Below are 16,680 nucleotides of genomic sequence, written 5' to 3'. Positions count from 1 at the left end.
AAAGTTATGTCACGTTCTTAGAATTTTCTGACTGAAGGCCGGTGCCGCGGCTCACTAGGCTAATCCTCGGCCTTGTGCCGCCAGCACACCGGGTTCTAGTCCTGGTCGGGGCGCCAGATTCTATCCCGGTTGCCCCTCTTCCAGGCCAGCTCTCTGCTGTGGCCAGGGAGTGCAGTGGAGGATGGCCCAAGTTCTTGGGCCCTGCACCCCATGGGAGGCCAGGATAAGTACCTGGCTCCTGCCATCGGATCAGCGCGGTGTGCCGGCTGCGACGGCCATTGGAGGGTGAACCAACGGCAAAAGGAAGACCTTTCTCTCTGTCTCTCTCTCTCACTGTCCACTCTGCCTGCCACAAAAAAAAAAAAAAAAAAAAAAATTAAGTAGAATTTTCTGACTAAATCATGATTTTGATGGGTTTGGAGCTTGTTCTTCCTGTTTAGAAGGATAGAGCATCCATGTCAATGTGAAATGTCACTCTGAAAGCTTGACGGAAGGCTGAAATCATCTGAGGTCTGAGGCTCTTGCTTATATTTCCTATGTTTTTATATTTGAGGGAGGGAAAGCCTTTAAAAGAAAAGTCTGGTTGCTGGGGAAATGGCCGCTGTCCTTCTCTCACCAGTGGTGCTGCAGTTACTTCCACCTAGCAGGCCTGTTTTTCCAGGGCTCCAGTGAAATAAGAAGTCTTTGAGAGAGGGGGCAGTAAAGAGAAACAAGATAAATTTTAAGCCAGCTGGTTCCAGCAGGGCTAAAAAGTCGCATGCTTGGGCAGGAATCTAGGAAGCAGAAGCACTGAGAATGTGTAAGGAGCAAAATGCTTTGTTTGCTCCTCCAGTTGAGAAAGAATAAGTCAGTTCAGAAATCTGTCGATGTCTTTCTGGAAGCTCACAGTCAGGGGAGGACAAGAGAGTCTTGACAGCCTTGCCATTCCACTGTCTTCCACGCCCAAAAAGTGAAACTTGTCAGGGTGTGAACCTTTCCATAAAAAGTCTTCTGAAAACTTTAGCTGACGAAAATGTTTTCTGAAGCTGTTACTATTTTTGAAAAATTATGAGTTGTGTTAGAAGGCTTTGTCCAAGTCCAGGATAGTGCTAAGGTATTGAAATCTACAAATTTGCTGTCTGCACAAGCAAGGCCAGCAGGGGTAAGAATAGCCCAGCTATTCCGCCTGGGAATCCTGCAAACACTGCTACCCTGGGGACCACCACCACACCCTTAGCTTGCTGCTCTCCTGGTTTCAGCCTAAAACAGGGTCGCTTTTTTTTTTTTTTTTTTAATCATTGGAAAAGTGTTCGTGGCCTTGTGAGAGGTCCGTGAGGAGGGAGGTGGGTATTTGTTGTTCCACCCCGGCCAGGGCAAGCACCTAACTGATGTGCGCAGACAGTGAGTCCCTGTCTCTTCCACAGGTGCCCTCCCTCCTTTCAGTGTCCCCGATTCTGCCTTCCAGCCACGCTTTCTTTCTTGTCGGGGACCCTGCGACATGTGGCCTCTTAGTGGAAAACTGCTGAAGTAGAGCTAAGCAGCCTGGGCTGGGAAGTACTGATAACGCCACCCTGTGTCTTAAGACTTTATGACCGTTCCCCTACCTGCACAAGCATTGCAGCTGCAAGATAACATTGTGACCTTCCTCTGCTTGCACAAGCATTGCAGGTGCAAGGTAAACTCCCCTCCTTCCCCTGTGCCACATCCTGCCCTCCTGGATTCCCCCTTCTCCCCCCGCCCGACATCCTGCCTTTATGACATATAAGTGTGTGCTTGAAAACTAAAAATCGCAGCTTGATCAGGACTTGTCTTGCTGCCATCTTTGTGTCTCCTGTCCCTTTCATTTCTCCTTCTAGGTGCTTGGCCCCAGTTGCTGTCCCGCGGGACGCGACAACTGGCGCCCAACGTGGGGCTTGAGTGCGGCCCTTGGGGTTCGAGTGCCTGTAAGATTGGAGGAACGCCACCTTCCAGGAGGAAAACTTGGATCCAAGTGATTGTGCGACTGGCTCGGAACTGCCCACCCGAAATCATTAGCATTGGTCGACGCTGGGGAGTGAAGACTGAAGACGGCGCAAGGTAGGTGAAGGCCATCGGACAGGCCTCATCGTCATGGGAAATGTTCATTTCAGGTCTCAGGGAGGCCCTCAAGACACGAGGAGTTCAGGTTAAAAATAAGGATCTAAAGGCATTTTTTGAGTATGTAGAAAGATTGTGTCCCTGGTTCCCCAAGGAAGGAACAATTGACGAGGTCAAGTGGGAAAGAGTTGGAAGTTGTTTAAAGGATTTTCATGAAACCTTTGGCCCTGCAAATGTGCCTATTATGATTTTTTTCATATTGGAACCTGATTAATGACATTGTAAAAACCTGTCACCTAGATAAGACTATTGATGCCCTAGTAAGGGATGGTGAGGAGACGTTACAGCAGTCCTCCCGACCTGCATCTAAATGCCCATCCGTCGTTCTGCATATACCCTCCACTGATGATGACCCCAGCAATAAAATTAAAGAGCCCATTTTAGCCCCTACCAACGAAGCGAGCCAACTATATCCTGCCATCCGAGACAAATTAGATTCAGATGAGGAAGCTGCCCCAGGAGAAGAGGTCGTGCACTATCCTAATTCCAATTGGCCCCCAAATGTTAAAAATCCCCCGCTGTACAGTACTCACCCGCACCTTCCCATTTGTGCCCCGGCTCTCTATGACTTTAACCCTCCTGTGCCTGATTTGTCGGCCTTGCAACAGTCACTTCAACATAGACGAGAGCACATCCAACTCCTTAAGGAAATAAAATCCCTAGACAGGGTGCTCTGCCACCTTGCCTTAGAGCAGCCCCTTACAAAACCTAAACAAGGTAAAGTTAGGTCCAAAACCCAACCCCCTCTAGCTTTCCCTGTAACCAGGAGGCAAGCCAGAGGTCACTTTGAGTCCGCCCTTGATGGGGAAAATGAGGCTGAGGAGAATTTATCCCCACCCCTCCCACTCCGGGGAAGATAGTGAGGAACCTGGGTTGGAGGAGGAAGATCAGGTCCCCAGTCAGGGACCTGGTAATGGACAGCCACCACCCTATAAAAAACTTAGTCTCAGATTTATTGAAAAACTTAAAACTGCTTGCACCCAGTGTGGTACCACTGCCCCATGTACTCAAGGCCTTATTGGAAAAGCCAGAGTTCCCGGTGGCTTACACCTAATGATTGGGACTTCCTCGCCAGAGCTGCTCTCAGCGGAGGTGACTGTGTCCTGTGGAGAGCTGATTATGTTCAAATTTGTAAAGAAATAGCCCAACAAAATTTTGCTAAAACTTGATCTAAAAATTGGACCCTCAGAAAACTTTTGGGAGATGCCCCGTATAATTCCAACAATTCGCAGGCCCAGTTCCCCGATGGACTTCTGGTGCAAATTAAGACTGCCAGACTAGGGGCTTGGAGAAAGCTTCCTCAAAGGGGAGCAGTCACCACCTCCTTGGCTAAGATTCAGCAGGGGCCCGACGAGCCTTATAGTGATTTTGTCTCGCACCTTAATGTTGCAGCTGAGAGACTAGGTGGCCCAGGAGAAAATGGAAGTGCATTTGTTACGCACCTTGCCTTTGAAAATGCCAACCCAGCTTGTAAAGATATTCTTCGGCCTCATAAACATAAGGGTGATCTTTGAGAATATGTGAGGCTCTGCGCTGGTGTGGGATCGGCCCATGCCATGGGCTTAGCAATTGGGGCCGCACTCAAACTGACCCAAAATCCCTCCAAGGGGACCTCCACTTGCTACGCCAGTAAACAGCCCGGACATTTTGCCCGCCAGTGTCCAACCACCTTATCAAACAGGCCCATGGCCCAAGGCGCGGCTCCATCTCACCAGGCAGGCCGCTCCCCTCCACCCCATGCCCCCGATGTCATAGGAGTTATCACTGGGCAAAAGAATGCAGGTCAAAGACTTCAGGCCAACTCCTAGAGGGGCCAGCCCCTGTCCCTGGTTTCTCAAAGGACAAACCCTGGGGCAGTACGGTTTGTCCCTTCCCAGCCTCAGGCTCAGCAAATACCTCCGCAATCACTTCCCTCCAAGGAGCAACCCCAGGTAGCACAGGACTGGACCTCTGCGCCACCTCTGATACAATATTAGATTCCACCCAGGGCCCACAAATTATCCCTACAGGGGTGCGGGGCCCCTTGCCTTCGGGTACCTGTGCTTTTACTCTCGGCCGAACATCAGCCACCCTTAAAGGCATTCAAGTCTTTCCCGGTATTATTGATGGTGACTTTACCGGGGAGATAAAAATCCTAGCAGCCGCTGTTAATGGAGTAGCTGCCGTTCCACAGGGCACCCGTCTAGCACAACTGGTTCTTCTGCCTTTAATCACTGGAAATACATCCTCAATTTCTTCCAGGCCCCGAGGCATTACCCCTTTGGGCTCCTCGGAGGCTTATTGGGTCTAGCCAATTACAAAAAATAGGCCTGTGTTAACCCTTACTAGTGAAGGAAAGGATTTCAAGGGCATTTTGGATACAGGGGCAGATGCCACAGTCATATCTCAAGATCATTGGCCCGCCCATTGGCCGCTGACCGCATCTCTCACCGATTTGTGAGGTATAGGCCAGTCCGATAACCCCCAAGTCAGCTCAAGGGTATTGTGCTGGAAAGATAAGGAAGGCAATCAGGGCACTGTGACTCCTTTTGTATCACCAGGCCTCCCTGTTAACCTGTGGGGATGTGACATTCTCTCCCAAATGGAAGTTATCCTGTGCAGCCCTGATGCTGTGGTCACACAACAAATGCTGCGCATGGATTATGTACCTGGCACAGGACTTGGGAAAATGAGACAGGGCATAACTCAACCTATTACAGCCCCCTCTAAAACAGATAGACATGGGCTCGGATATTTGGATTTTTAGTACCCCATGCAGATAAAATCACATGGAATACTCAAACTCCTGTTTGGGTGGATCCGTGGCTGCTTACTCAAGAAAAGCTAAATGCCGCTACAGCACTTGTACAGGAGCAGCTCGCCCGTGGCTGTACACCTAGAGCCTTCCAATTCTCCCTGGAATACGCCCATTTTTGCCATAAAGAAAGAATCTGGTGAATGGCGCCTTTTACGGGATTTGCGTTTCGTTAATAATGTCATGGCACCCTTGGGAGCCCTGCAACCTGGCATCCCAACCCCTGTGGCCATCCCAAATGGTTATTACAAAATAATTATAGATCTCAAAGACTGCTTTTCACTATTCCTCTACACCCTGATGATCGCCCTTATTTTGCCTTTAGCCTCCCCAGTATTAATTTCCAGGGACCAATGCAAAGATTTCATTGGAAAATCTTGCCCCAAGGGATGGCCAGTAGCCCCACCCTTTGTCAAAAGTTTGTAGCACAGGCAGTGGACCCGGTTAGTTTCCGCTGGCCTCACATTTATATTCTGCATTATATGGATGACATTTTACTGGCGGCTCAGAACAAGTCAGACCTATAAGATTGCTTTACAGCACTTTCTAAAGCCTTTCTTGCCCTTGGTTTACAAATTGCTGCTGATAAGGTCCAGTTACAAGACCCCTTTACCTATTTGGGTTTAAAATTACAACAGGATTTGGTTTTTGTACCCTGCATCCAGTTCCGCTTGGATTGCCTCCATACCCTTAATGATTTCCAAAAACTTCTAGGAGATATTCAATGGCTCAGGCCCTATTTAAAAATATTTAATAATGTCCTTTTGCCCCTCAATGACAGTCTGCGAGGAGACCCAGATCCCCCCCCCCCGCGAGCTCACCCCTGCTGCGGGAGATGCATTAAACCAAATAGCACTAGCCATCAGCCAATAGTTTTGTTTCACAGATTTCTTATACTCTCCCCCTGCTTTTTGTAGTTTTAGCCACACCGCATATGCCCACTGGAGTTTTTTGGCAAAAATCCCTCATGCCCAATAAAAAGGGTCAACCTCTTTTCTGGGTTCATCTCCCCATTTCCTCATCTAAGGTAATTACCGTATATTTGTCTCGGGTTGCTTCAATAATCATCAAGGCTTGCTTCCTTTCCCGCCAATATTTCGGGAAAGACCCCAATGTTATAGTAGTGCCATATACCCAAGAGGAGACTCAGTTCCTTCTTCAAACTTCTGATGACTGGGGAATAGCCATGTCAGGATTTATGGGAGTCATTGACAGTCACCTCCCTGATGACCCCGTGTTACAGTTTGCCCAATCCTGTTCCGTTATTTTCCCAAGAAATACAAAAACTAACCCCATTCCAAAGGCTATTACGGTGTTTACAGATGGGTCCTCCAATGGAATGGCTGCCTTCGTGGCAGATAACTGTTCCCATGTTTTTAAAAACATCTTATCAGTCGGCTCAGTTGGTCGAGCTGTATGCCATACTTCAAGTCTGTACACAGTGTTCCAGTCAGGCTGTAAATATTGATACTGATAGTGCATATGTAGCTCACTCCATTCCGTTGCTTGGGACTTCTCCTTTTCTTAAAACAACTTCCAATGCTATGCCCTTGTTTATATGAATTCAAAAGCTAATACGAGAAAGACAACAGCCCTTCTATTTGGGACATATTAGGGTGCACACAAGCCTACCAGGATCACTCTCAGAAGGTAATACCCAGGCAGATGCTGCTACAAGGCTTACCTTCCCCACAACTGTGGGATCAGTGCAGGAAGCTCAAAACTTGCATAGGTTGCACCACTTAAATGCTCAATCTCTCCATTTGTTTTGTAAAATTCCACCTGGTGAAATAGTCAAAGAGTGCCCCTCAGGCGTTACAAGCCAGCCTGTACTGCATTTGGGAGTCAATCCATGTGGTCTTCTCCCTAATCAACTGTGGCAAATGGATGTCACACACTTCCCAAAATTTGGCGAACTAAAGTATCTCCATGTCTCTATAGTCACCTATAGTGGCTTTGTCTTTGCCTCCCCCCATACAGGAGAAGCTGCTAAGGATGTTATCTCACACCTTATCACAGCTCTTTCTGTACTGGGAAAACCTGTTAAGATTCAGACAGACAATGGTCCTGCTTATATCAGCACTAAGTTTAAATAATTTTGTGAGGCGCTCCATATTAACCACATTACAGGAATTCCCTATAATCCACAGGGACAGGGAATCCTTGAAAGAGCCCATCGAACACTAAAAACTTGGCTCACTCAGCTTGAAGCCACTTCCTTATCTTTTTCCTCTCCCTGCGACCGATTGAATCATGTGCTCTTTGTGCTAAACTTCCTGACCTTGGATAATAATAATCATTCAGCTGCGGACTGTCATTGGCATCCTTACCCTGACAGGGCTCCTCTATGTTAATGTGGCGAGACCCCCTCACCAGTAGCTGGCACAGTCCAGATCCAGTACTCATTTTGGGACGTGGCTCAGCCTGCATCCTGGACCAAAAACAGTCGGCACCAAGATGGCTACTCGAAAGATTAATTGAACAGGAATGAAAAGATCTGGCTGGACACTATTGGGACTCATTACAGGACTCCTTATTATTGCCGGCATTGTTGCCATTGTTGCTATTTGTATATCTTATCTTCTCTCTATTCTCTCCTCCCCCGCTACATTACCTGAGGGCTCACTGATTAACCCCTCCAAAGGACCCTAATGGAATGGCCCTCTTCCTTGCTCTCCTGATGATGGCAATGTACACCATCCATTGGGCTCCACCAGTCTTTGCAGGGCTTGACACCCCTCAGGGCATTCAAAAACTCCTTCAATAGCATCACCCTAGTGCCTGCTTGGGGGCAGAATAGTATCCTTCCCACAAACCCGTGGCAGTGCTCAAAAGCCGCATTTTACACAAGACTGTGGAGTTAAAACTGCTTATCTGACAGTCCTGGGTTCCCGATGGTTCTGTGCTCCCAAACCTAAGCTAGACTCTTACTGCACTGGGGATCAGTACCCATCAGAGTGCAATAAAAGTATCCATTACTACATGCACTCCGCCTGTTATATTCAGTATCAAACCTGTAGCAAGGGAAATCAGCGTTTATTGTTTGCTGTTATATCAGAAGATTATGAGGTAATGTTTGGAGGAGAGTTGTCCTCTTCACCCGTCAGCTCCCCCTCCTGCCCCATAAGGGACAAGTAGCCTGCTGGTACCCTATAGCCCCTGTGGGAGTGTCTGACAGTGGAGGCCCTCAGGATACCCTTACAAAATTAAAAACACAAAAGGTATTTGAAAGCCTTTACCCTTCCCTTCAATACCATCCCCTGGCTAAAGTTCACTCCAGAGGAAACAAAGACTTGGATGTCAATACCAAGGATATCCTTACCAACACCCATAAACTGCTTAATCTCTCTGCCCCAAACCTTGCAAGAGACTGCTGGCTCTGTCTACGCCATGGACCCCCCTTCCTCTTGGCATTTTAATAGTACCCTTGGGTTTAATAGCTTCTTGGGCCGCCCCCCTATGCAGCCCTTTCCTGTTCTTCCTGTCCCAACGGAAAATATCACTTGCCTTTATAAACCTCCCAACAATAATCCCTTTGATATCAATGTAGGCCTTGCTCCTTTCTGTACAAATAATGTAACAGTAGAGTACCCTCTTTATGCCCCTAATTCCACCGTTTTTGTATGTAGGGATAATTTAGCTTAAACCATTTTACCAACAAATTGGACCGGTAATTGCATGCATGCTATACTTTTTCCTGATATAGAGATTATCAATGGAGATACCCCTGTTCCTATCCCCTCCCTTGATTATATTGCAGGGAGACAAAAGCGAACTATTCAGTTTATTCCTTTATTAACCACATTGGGAATTTCCTCAGCTGTGGTTACAGGATCCACAGGACTGGGAATCGCGGTCCAAAAATATAGAGAATTGTCCCAACAACTGATTAATGATGTGCAAACCCTATCCACCACCATTCAGGACCTTCAAGATCAAATGGACTCCCTAGTGGAAGTGGTTTTACAAAATCGTCGAGGCTTAGACTTGCTTACTGCTGAACGGGGAGGTATTTGCTTGGCTTTACAGGAAGAATGTTGTTTTTATGCTAACAAATCTGGCATTGTTTGCAATCAAATCAAGACACTTCAAGAAGATCTGGAGTGTCGTGGACGTGCCATCGCTGAAAATCCCCTTTGGACGGGATGGAATGGACTGCTTCCCTATTTGCTACCGCTTTTAGGCCCCATTGTTGGGTTGCTTGTTGTGCTATCTATAGGTCCTTGTCTCCTCAATTGGCTGATGACCTTTATCAGACAGCAAGTAGATAATTTAGCAGCCAGACCAATTCAGATACATTACCAAAGTCTGGCCATGGAAGATCCCATGGAGAACGTTACCTCTCTCTCTGGCCAGTGAGGTCTGGCCGGTGAAGTCACGGTCCCTCCAAAAACTGACTCTCCCCTTCGGTCTGCCACTGCCCCAGTCGGGAGCCCAGGAAGGGTCCCAGGCTTATCAGTTAAAGCAGCAGTAAGCCAATGACGGGCACCTTCCCGGAACCTCACCCACCTAGACAGGAGTCCTTGGGGACTGGCAAGGATATCCAATGACAGGTAAGAGGTGCTGGAGCTCAGGGTCGATTCCTAAGACAGGCACTGCTCGCTCATCACGCTTGGCCTAACCGGTAGCCATTTCTGTTTAATTGATAAGAAAGTGGGAGATGTCGGGGACCACGCAGCATGTGGCCTCTTAGTGGAAAACTACTGAAGTAGAGCTAAGCAGCCCGGGCCGGGCAGTACTGATAACGCCTCCCTGTGTCTTAAGACTTTATGACCATTCCCCTACCTGCACAAGCATTGCAGCTGCAAGATAACATTGTGACCTTCCTCTGCTTGCACAAGCATTGCAGCTGCAAGGTAAACTCCCCTCCTTCCCCTGTGCCACATCCTGCCCTCCTAGATTCCCCCTTCTCCCCCCGCCCGACATCCTGCCTTTATGATATATAAGTGTGTGCTTGAAAACTAAAAATCGCAGCTTGATCAGGACTTGTCTTGCTGCCATCTTGGTATCTCCTGTCCCTTTGACTTCTCCTTCTAGGTGCTCGGCCCCAGTTGCTGTCCTGCGGGACGGGACACTTTCTCTCCCTGACTTGTGACTTGTGTCTTGTATTTATGCTGAATTGGGTACCACAGAGTAGGCTTTAGGTGGAGCTGTGATGGTGAGAGGGAAAGCAGTGCCAGTTGAGCTGAGCAGCTGGATTTTCTGGTGAGTGGATGGGCCCGGGGATGCCTGCCAGTAGCTGCACACCGCCTCGCCTTGTGAGTGTGCAGCCACCTCTCCTTTCCCCTTCATACCTGCCCTGTCTGACCCTAAGACCTCAGCCTGCCCATGAACATTTCCTCTTTCAGCTGCTCCCTTGACCCCATGCATCTGTGGCTGTGCAGGTGTCAAGGCAGGCTGCAGAGTAACCAGCATCTGTGGGAATGCGGCCTTCATCATATTCACCCCAATGCCACCTTATCCCCTCCTGGCCACCACACGGGGCACACCAGCCACAACAGACCATGGCAGGGGCAGTGCAGAACCCTGAGCCAGGCGAGTTGGAGGATGAGATTCTCTCCAGCAGCAGGGGACTCATTGTCTGTCCTGCTGTCCCTGTGTTGAGACAGGAAAGCCTCACACTGCAGGTTGTTGCACTGAATTGAGCTGGGGGTCTGGGCTTGGACCTGGGTGTCTTTACCCTCCAGAGGCAATTTCTAGTCTGAGGACAGGCTGCTGCTTGGTAATGTGAGCAGCTCACGTTTGGTGAACATTTTCATAACACCAGGGCAGGCTGATTTGCATTTTATTAAATTTTATCCTCACAATTACCTTGCAGAGTTATTTTTATGTTTCCCATTTCACAGGTGAGGAAACTGAGGCTTGGGGAGTTTCATTGCAGAGCTGATCTCTGCAGGCAGCTCTTGAGCCCAGCCCTGACTCCAGTGTTAACTGCGACTGCTGCAGCCTCCCAGGCCAGCAGGGGGCTGTGCTGCAAAGAAGCTCCTGGAAACTCCAGGCAAAGGAAGCCCCTGTTGCCGGAACTTGAATATGTTCTTTCTCAAGCCCTGTTTCCAGAATCCCTTGGGAGGGAGAGGGGTGGTGACAGGTGGTATCTCATAGGTAGCTCCCCTACCCTGGCTTTTCTCAGAGCCCCTCCCAGGCCAGACCTAGGGCTGCAGACAGCTGTCCAGAGGGGCTCTGTGGAGCAGTTGCCTTCAGGATCCAGCTGGCCTGACTGCTCCACTTACATTAGATCAAGGACAAAGAAGGATTGTGTATAAATCTGCGGCTTCAGTGGCTTCAGCTCTCTGTGTGGCTGGGATGCAGCCAGGCAGAATCATTTATGTGATGACAGCTGGGACGCCTTGAATTTTCTCATCCCTCCTGTATTTATTCTGATGTTCCCTGCAGATTTCAACTGGCCCTGGCTCTCCACTCCTGTCCGTAGTTAGACCCTTCCATGCAAATCAGATCAAAAGAGAGTTGGGCTATCATGTTAACAGGTGCTTTTATTTTTAATTGGTAGAATCAGGGACAGTGGGTCATCTGAGCTTCACAGAGATCCTGGACATATCTCAAGGTCAGCTGGCAGGAGCCCCTAGAGAAAAAATGGCATCATTACAGGTGAGTGCTCCTGTTGTTTGAAAAAGAAAAAAAAGTTTATTTTGACAAAGATTGATTGCAAGGAAACCGCTACCAGTGGGCCTTCTTGAGGGTAACCACAAAGTCTTCCTGGCCACGTGGCGGGAAGCCAGAGAACCAGAGAGCCAGCCCAGATTATGGGCATCTTGCCCCGTGGGCGCCAACCTCTGTGTTTGGAGGTTAACTCTCCTTGTGCTGTCTTCCCAAGCCTTGAAAGTCTCTGACCAATGGAAGTCATTTACTGATGTGTTCACTCACATGAATTTACTTCACTCAACTCCCAGAGCAGAGTGCAAAGTAAGTCTAGGTCCTGTGACCCTCGTACAGATGAGGACAGGAGGCCTTTTCTTCACTCAGCAGATGTGCACTGAAAGCGTATTGTCTGAGTGTGCAGCAAAGGCAGGGCAAAGAGAGGGCTCCTGACTGTCCCCACCGAGCCTCCCCGTAGGACCCTCGGGACAAGAGACAGTGAGCAGCCTGGGTGGAGGTGCTGAGCTGAGCACGGGGAGGGTGGGCACCAGCTGCCCTTTCACAGCAACCTCACCTCTCCTGGTTCCAGAACCCCTGGGGGAAAGAGCCCACTGCTCACGGGCTTCCAATGATTTCATTTTATGACAAAGGTTTCTGGAAAGCTTTCAGGTTAAAGCTCAATTTTAGTCCTAGTGTTGTGGGCTAGGCTGGGCCTGAATTCCTATGCCAGGTCTTGCCCCTTCCTTAGAGAAACATTCTAAGTAGAGGCACACACGCAGTGTGTTATGCCCAGTTCGATTGTCCCCAAAGACCACCAAGCAGCCGATACCGCTGTAAAAGACATGAGAGTTTTATTACAGGTCTGGGCCTGGGCTCTCAACTATAACTGACGCAGCGGATTTGAATTGAAAGCCCTAACTCTTCAATTAACAGGGTTTTTATAGGGTTTTTAGACATTCTATACATGATAGTACCATTTAGCAAATCATCTCATCCCACAGGAAATTTAAAGGACATCTCTTAGAACTGCTTAGTGCATCCAGTGGTGGGAATGGACCTAGTAAAGGTGGCTGGATGGCTTTGGGGCTGATGTCTTTTAAATTGATTGGCGAAAGTGTAGGGTCCAAGCTGCTTGGGTGTAATGGCAAACCTTAGGGTCTCAGGAAGTTATCAGTTACCTTAATTGCCTTGAGAAGACACCAGGAACTCTAAGTATTTCTCTATTATCTGCTAATTGGCTGTTGCTAGGAGAGTTTGTTGCAAGGGGAGTTCATTTATTTACTTTTAGGAGCTTCTGGCTCAGGGTTCAGGGTCTGGTCAGGCCCGAGTTACAAGATGGAGGCCTCTTTTAAAATAGCTGCACCTTGATCCAGGCTCAGGTCTCTCAAGTGTACTAGGTGATAAGGTTTATTCAGAAGGTGAGGAAAACACACACACATGTGGGCATTACTCAGGAAGAGTGGGCCAGAAAGGGAAAAGAGAGGGAGAGTTCCATACCCTACTTGCTCTGAGTCTACATGGAGGGAGGGGGAGAGAGAGAGAGAGAGAGAGAGAGAGAGAGAAAGAAAGAGAGAACTCTTCCCTTTACTGAGCTGCTTACAAGCTTAGAAAGGGGAGTGGTTACATGGTACTATCCCCAGGTCCCAGGCACAGGGAAGCACATCCTAGGGAAAGGGTCATCTGATTGACAGGTGGGTGGATAGGATAACAGGGGAAGGTATGGCCTCCAGCTCCAACCCTAATCTAGCTACCTGCTTTATCCCATATCACAGGTAGAAGATAATAACTTGTGGTTTGGGGCCGGCGCCATGGCTCACTTGACTAATCCTCCGCCTACAGCGCCAGCTTCCCGTATGGGCTCCGGGGTTCTAGTTCCAGTTGCTTCTCTTCCTGTCCAGTTCTCTGCTGTGGCCTGGGAGGGCAGTGGAAGATGGCCTGGGTGCTTGGGCACCTGCACCCGTGTGGGAGACCAGAAGAAAACACCTGGCTCCTGGTTTTGGATCGGCGTAGCTCCAGCCATGGCAGCCATTTGGGGGGTGAACCAACGGAAGGATGACCTTTCTTTCTGTTTCTATCTGTCAAAAAAACAAAAACACAAAAAAACTTGTGGTTTGAAACCCGCATAGTTCTGAGCCTTGGGTGAAGTTAGGGAGGTCCTTCTTCCTCTGTTTGGGTCAGGTGGGAGCATTAACTTATCTCTCAGGCCTCCAGCTCAATCGTGGGTGCCATAACACCCTCCTGGGACAGTCAGGATGATGGGCTGAGGCAGGTTGTGCTAGGTGGCCAGCCACTGCCTGGCCAGGAGCAGCACAGCCACCGACAGCATCCCTCCCCTTTCAGTAACCATGACTCAGCATTCTGACCACGTGGCCCCCACGCACGGGGTGCTTATCTGCGTTCCCTAGGTACTCGCATGTGGTGCAGCACAGCTGACCTCTGGCTCCTGTCTGTCCGCTTCAGAGCTGGGCTCAGGTCCTGGGCTGTTCTGTCTTCTAAGTGAGTTGCTCCTCCTCATGCCAGTGAGTCGGTTTTGAGTTCGAGGTACCTGGCTGCACAGCAGCAGCAAACAAATGGAGGGAAGAAGTGCAAAGTGTTCCTGCTTGGACCCCTTGGGAACCAGTCCTGGGACTGAATTAGAGCCGTTCTGAGCATCAATTTCAGAAGCAGGGCTGTGTGGGCAAGAGAAGCAGATAATCCATATCGCCCCAGTTGCCTCTGTGGCTCAGCCTGCCATGGTTTAGAAATCTGGGAGACAGGCAGGTTGAGACTTCCCTTCTCACAGATGCATACAGCTGGGCCCTACCGCCTTTTCTGAGCACATCACATGCTTCATCCTTGTTTCAAAGCTCAGAGAAAGCTGCAGGCATAATCCTTTGAGTGGTGCCAATGTTTTCTGGCTAAGTGTGGTTGCCAATACTTCCAATTCATGATAACCTTTTTGTACTAATAAGGCTTAATGAACTCATTCCACTGTATTTAAATGACTACCTGCAATCACAAACAATAATCTATTGTCTACTGTGGAACTTGGCCTTGGAAGCTTTGGCCTTTCAGGTAGATTCAGTCACCAGTGTCTCCCTCCCCCACTGAGGCCAGGGTTGAAGGTGACGGTGCCTCCATGGGCAGCAGAAGTCTGGGCCAGCTCTTCAGGTGGATGCTCTGCTCCCAAGGTGGCCGCATTGACCCATCTCACCTTGGCTGGCCTGTGCTTTTCTGTCCCTGTCAACACCCTAAGGTGTGCCTTGTGTATCCAAGAGCTTGATGGATACCTGTGGCCCTGTCTCTGGGAGGGGAAGGCCCTACCAGAGCTGAAACAGGACAATTGTCATTTCAGTAGCCAGACACCACACAATCACCTCTGACCCCTGACCTGGGTACAGCCCCGCTGGCACCTGATGCACTGCCTCTCTTCCCTGCCACCCTCCAGCCCCAACACAATGTATCCAGGGAGCAGCACCACAGAGGTCTGTCTGGTGCAGAAAGCAGAAAGTAGCTCATCATGTACAGCCAAAGAAAAGCCATGCATGTGGACAAACGGGACATCCAAAAGCCAGTTTCAGGCACCCAGTAATGCCCTTTGCTGCTATTGCAGGCAGGTGCTGGGAGCACATAAGCACCCAAGAGGGTAGTCCTCTGCTCTGGACCCCTCAGCAGCTGGGCATCCTGTTGGAAGGGAAGGTTTATCAGCCAGGGTTCTCAGCAAACAGCCCCCTTGCCTTGGTTTTGATTTAGGCCTGAAGCAAGAGTGAGCAAGAGACTGCCTCACACCCGCTGGGTAAATTGCCCATTGTGCTCCCACTGTAAATTTTAAGTATCTTCCAATCTCTTTCCATAAACTCTGACATGAGGGCCAGGATGCAGACAGTTTGCGACGTACTGCTCTCTTATAGAGAATTTACTTCAGATCAACAGAAAATTATTTCTGAAGCCCCTCTGGTTAGTTTCAGTTAGGCAGCCACTCTGAGAAGACACCAAGCTGGAGGTGCCCCTGGGCCCTGGCTCCGGGCTCCCAACCCTCTCCTCTCATTCGCTGGAGCCAGGTAAAACACTCTGGCCAGGGCCTCTGGAGCCCACCAGGCCCACCCCACAAAAGCTGTGTGTAAATTGGAGGGCATCTTTCCTGGCCACATATCACCACTCTGCCATCTGTGGCTCATGGGCAGCCCATGCCATCCGTTACCCAGGCCGTGCCAGTGCTCACTTTCTGTTGCTGTTTTTCTCATTCCTCCTGAGCAGCTTGGGCTCTCGAGTTGTCCCTTTGGTTTTTGTTTGTATCCATAAACACTTGAGCAGGCTGTGTTATCAGTGTTGATGCTCATAAATCCTAGCAATGCTGCACCTATGAAGACCCTGGGATCGCTGCATTTCTGCTCCAAGCTGACATGATGAACAAGATGCTGCCTTTTAGTAAATTTTGATGAAGAGCAGCTTTTAAACAAACGGCATTTTCTGGAAGGCAAGATGGAAGTGCTTAACAGAGCTGCTTCCTCCTGTGCATTCTGAGGTCATCCCAGGTACCAAATGGCTGGGAGATTTTCCAGCAAATCCTTCCGGTGTCGGTGGTTTTCAGTTTCCTGCAGACCCATCAGGGAAGGTAGAGAGAGGGGGCGCTGTGGGAGGCGGGAGGAGGAACCTGGCTGTGAAGCAGGGCTGTTGGTTTCTAGCCTTGGGTTCCTCCTTTGTAGAATAGGGGTAACAGTGGACCTAAGCCCCAAGTTGTGTGGTGAATTTCAAATGAGCTAATATCTGTGAAGTGCTTAGAACACAGCCAGGGGTGTTGTAAGCACTTGGTGTTAGTGCTCATTGCCCTGGTGGGGGGCTCTGTTTACTGATAGCATCAGCTTGTGAAAACAGAGATACTGGTTAAACACCTCTATAATGTGACAGGAGAATGTTAAATAGAACACAGCCGGCTGGCGACCATACTTCCGTCTGTGCAGCAGGTACTGAGGTTACCAAAATATCAGCCAGGCCCCTGTCCCCTTGAAGCTTGCTGTCTGGGGGGCAGACGGGCCATGTGGTCTGAGAAGGGGTGCGGTTTCAATATCTGGGAGGCAGAGGAAGGGGCCTTCACCAGGGCTCTTGTTTTCAGAGGGGCAGTGGTTCTGTCATGTCTCCGGTAGACCTCTCTGAGCTCCCTGTCATTCCAAACCTGCAGAGACATGGACTTGGTGTTG

The 16,680-nt window shown here is 49.3% G+C and overlaps 2 long non-coding RNA genes across 7 annotated transcripts in view; one reads left to right on the top strand and one right to left on the bottom strand.

Annotated features, from left to right (window-relative positions):
- Nucleotides 1-16,680, top strand: part of LOC138847146 (uncharacterized) — a 37,649-nt gene that overhangs the window by 19,072 nt on the left and 1,897 nt on the right. For 4 of the 6 annotated variants that reach the window (XR_011384791.1, XR_011384790.1, XR_011384792.1 and 1 more), the window contains one exon: nt 1,404-11,515. This is a non-coding gene — a long non-coding RNA (uncharacterized lncRNA). The remainder of the gene's footprint in view (nt 1-1,403; nt 11,516-16,680) is intronic. The other 2 variants (XR_011384789.1, XR_011384793.1) reach the window with 2 other exon arrangements.
- Nucleotides 11,383-14,949, bottom strand: LOC138847147 (uncharacterized). The gene is made up of 2 exons (XR_011384794.1): nt 13,321-14,949; nt 11,383-11,489 (listed from the first exon to the last, which is right to left on the bottom strand). It is a non-coding gene; the product is annotated as an uncharacterized lncRNA (long non-coding RNA).

The sequence above is a fragment of the Oryctolagus cuniculus genome, chromosome 19 (genome assembly GCF_964237555.1).
Source record: "Oryctolagus cuniculus chromosome 19, mOryCun1.1, whole genome shotgun sequence".
Classification (NCBI taxonomy): domain Eukaryota; kingdom Metazoa; phylum Chordata; class Mammalia; order Lagomorpha; family Leporidae; genus Oryctolagus; species Oryctolagus cuniculus.
The sequence above is the reverse complement of the archived record's forward strand: the minus strand, read 5'-3'. Positions and strand labels throughout refer to the sequence as shown.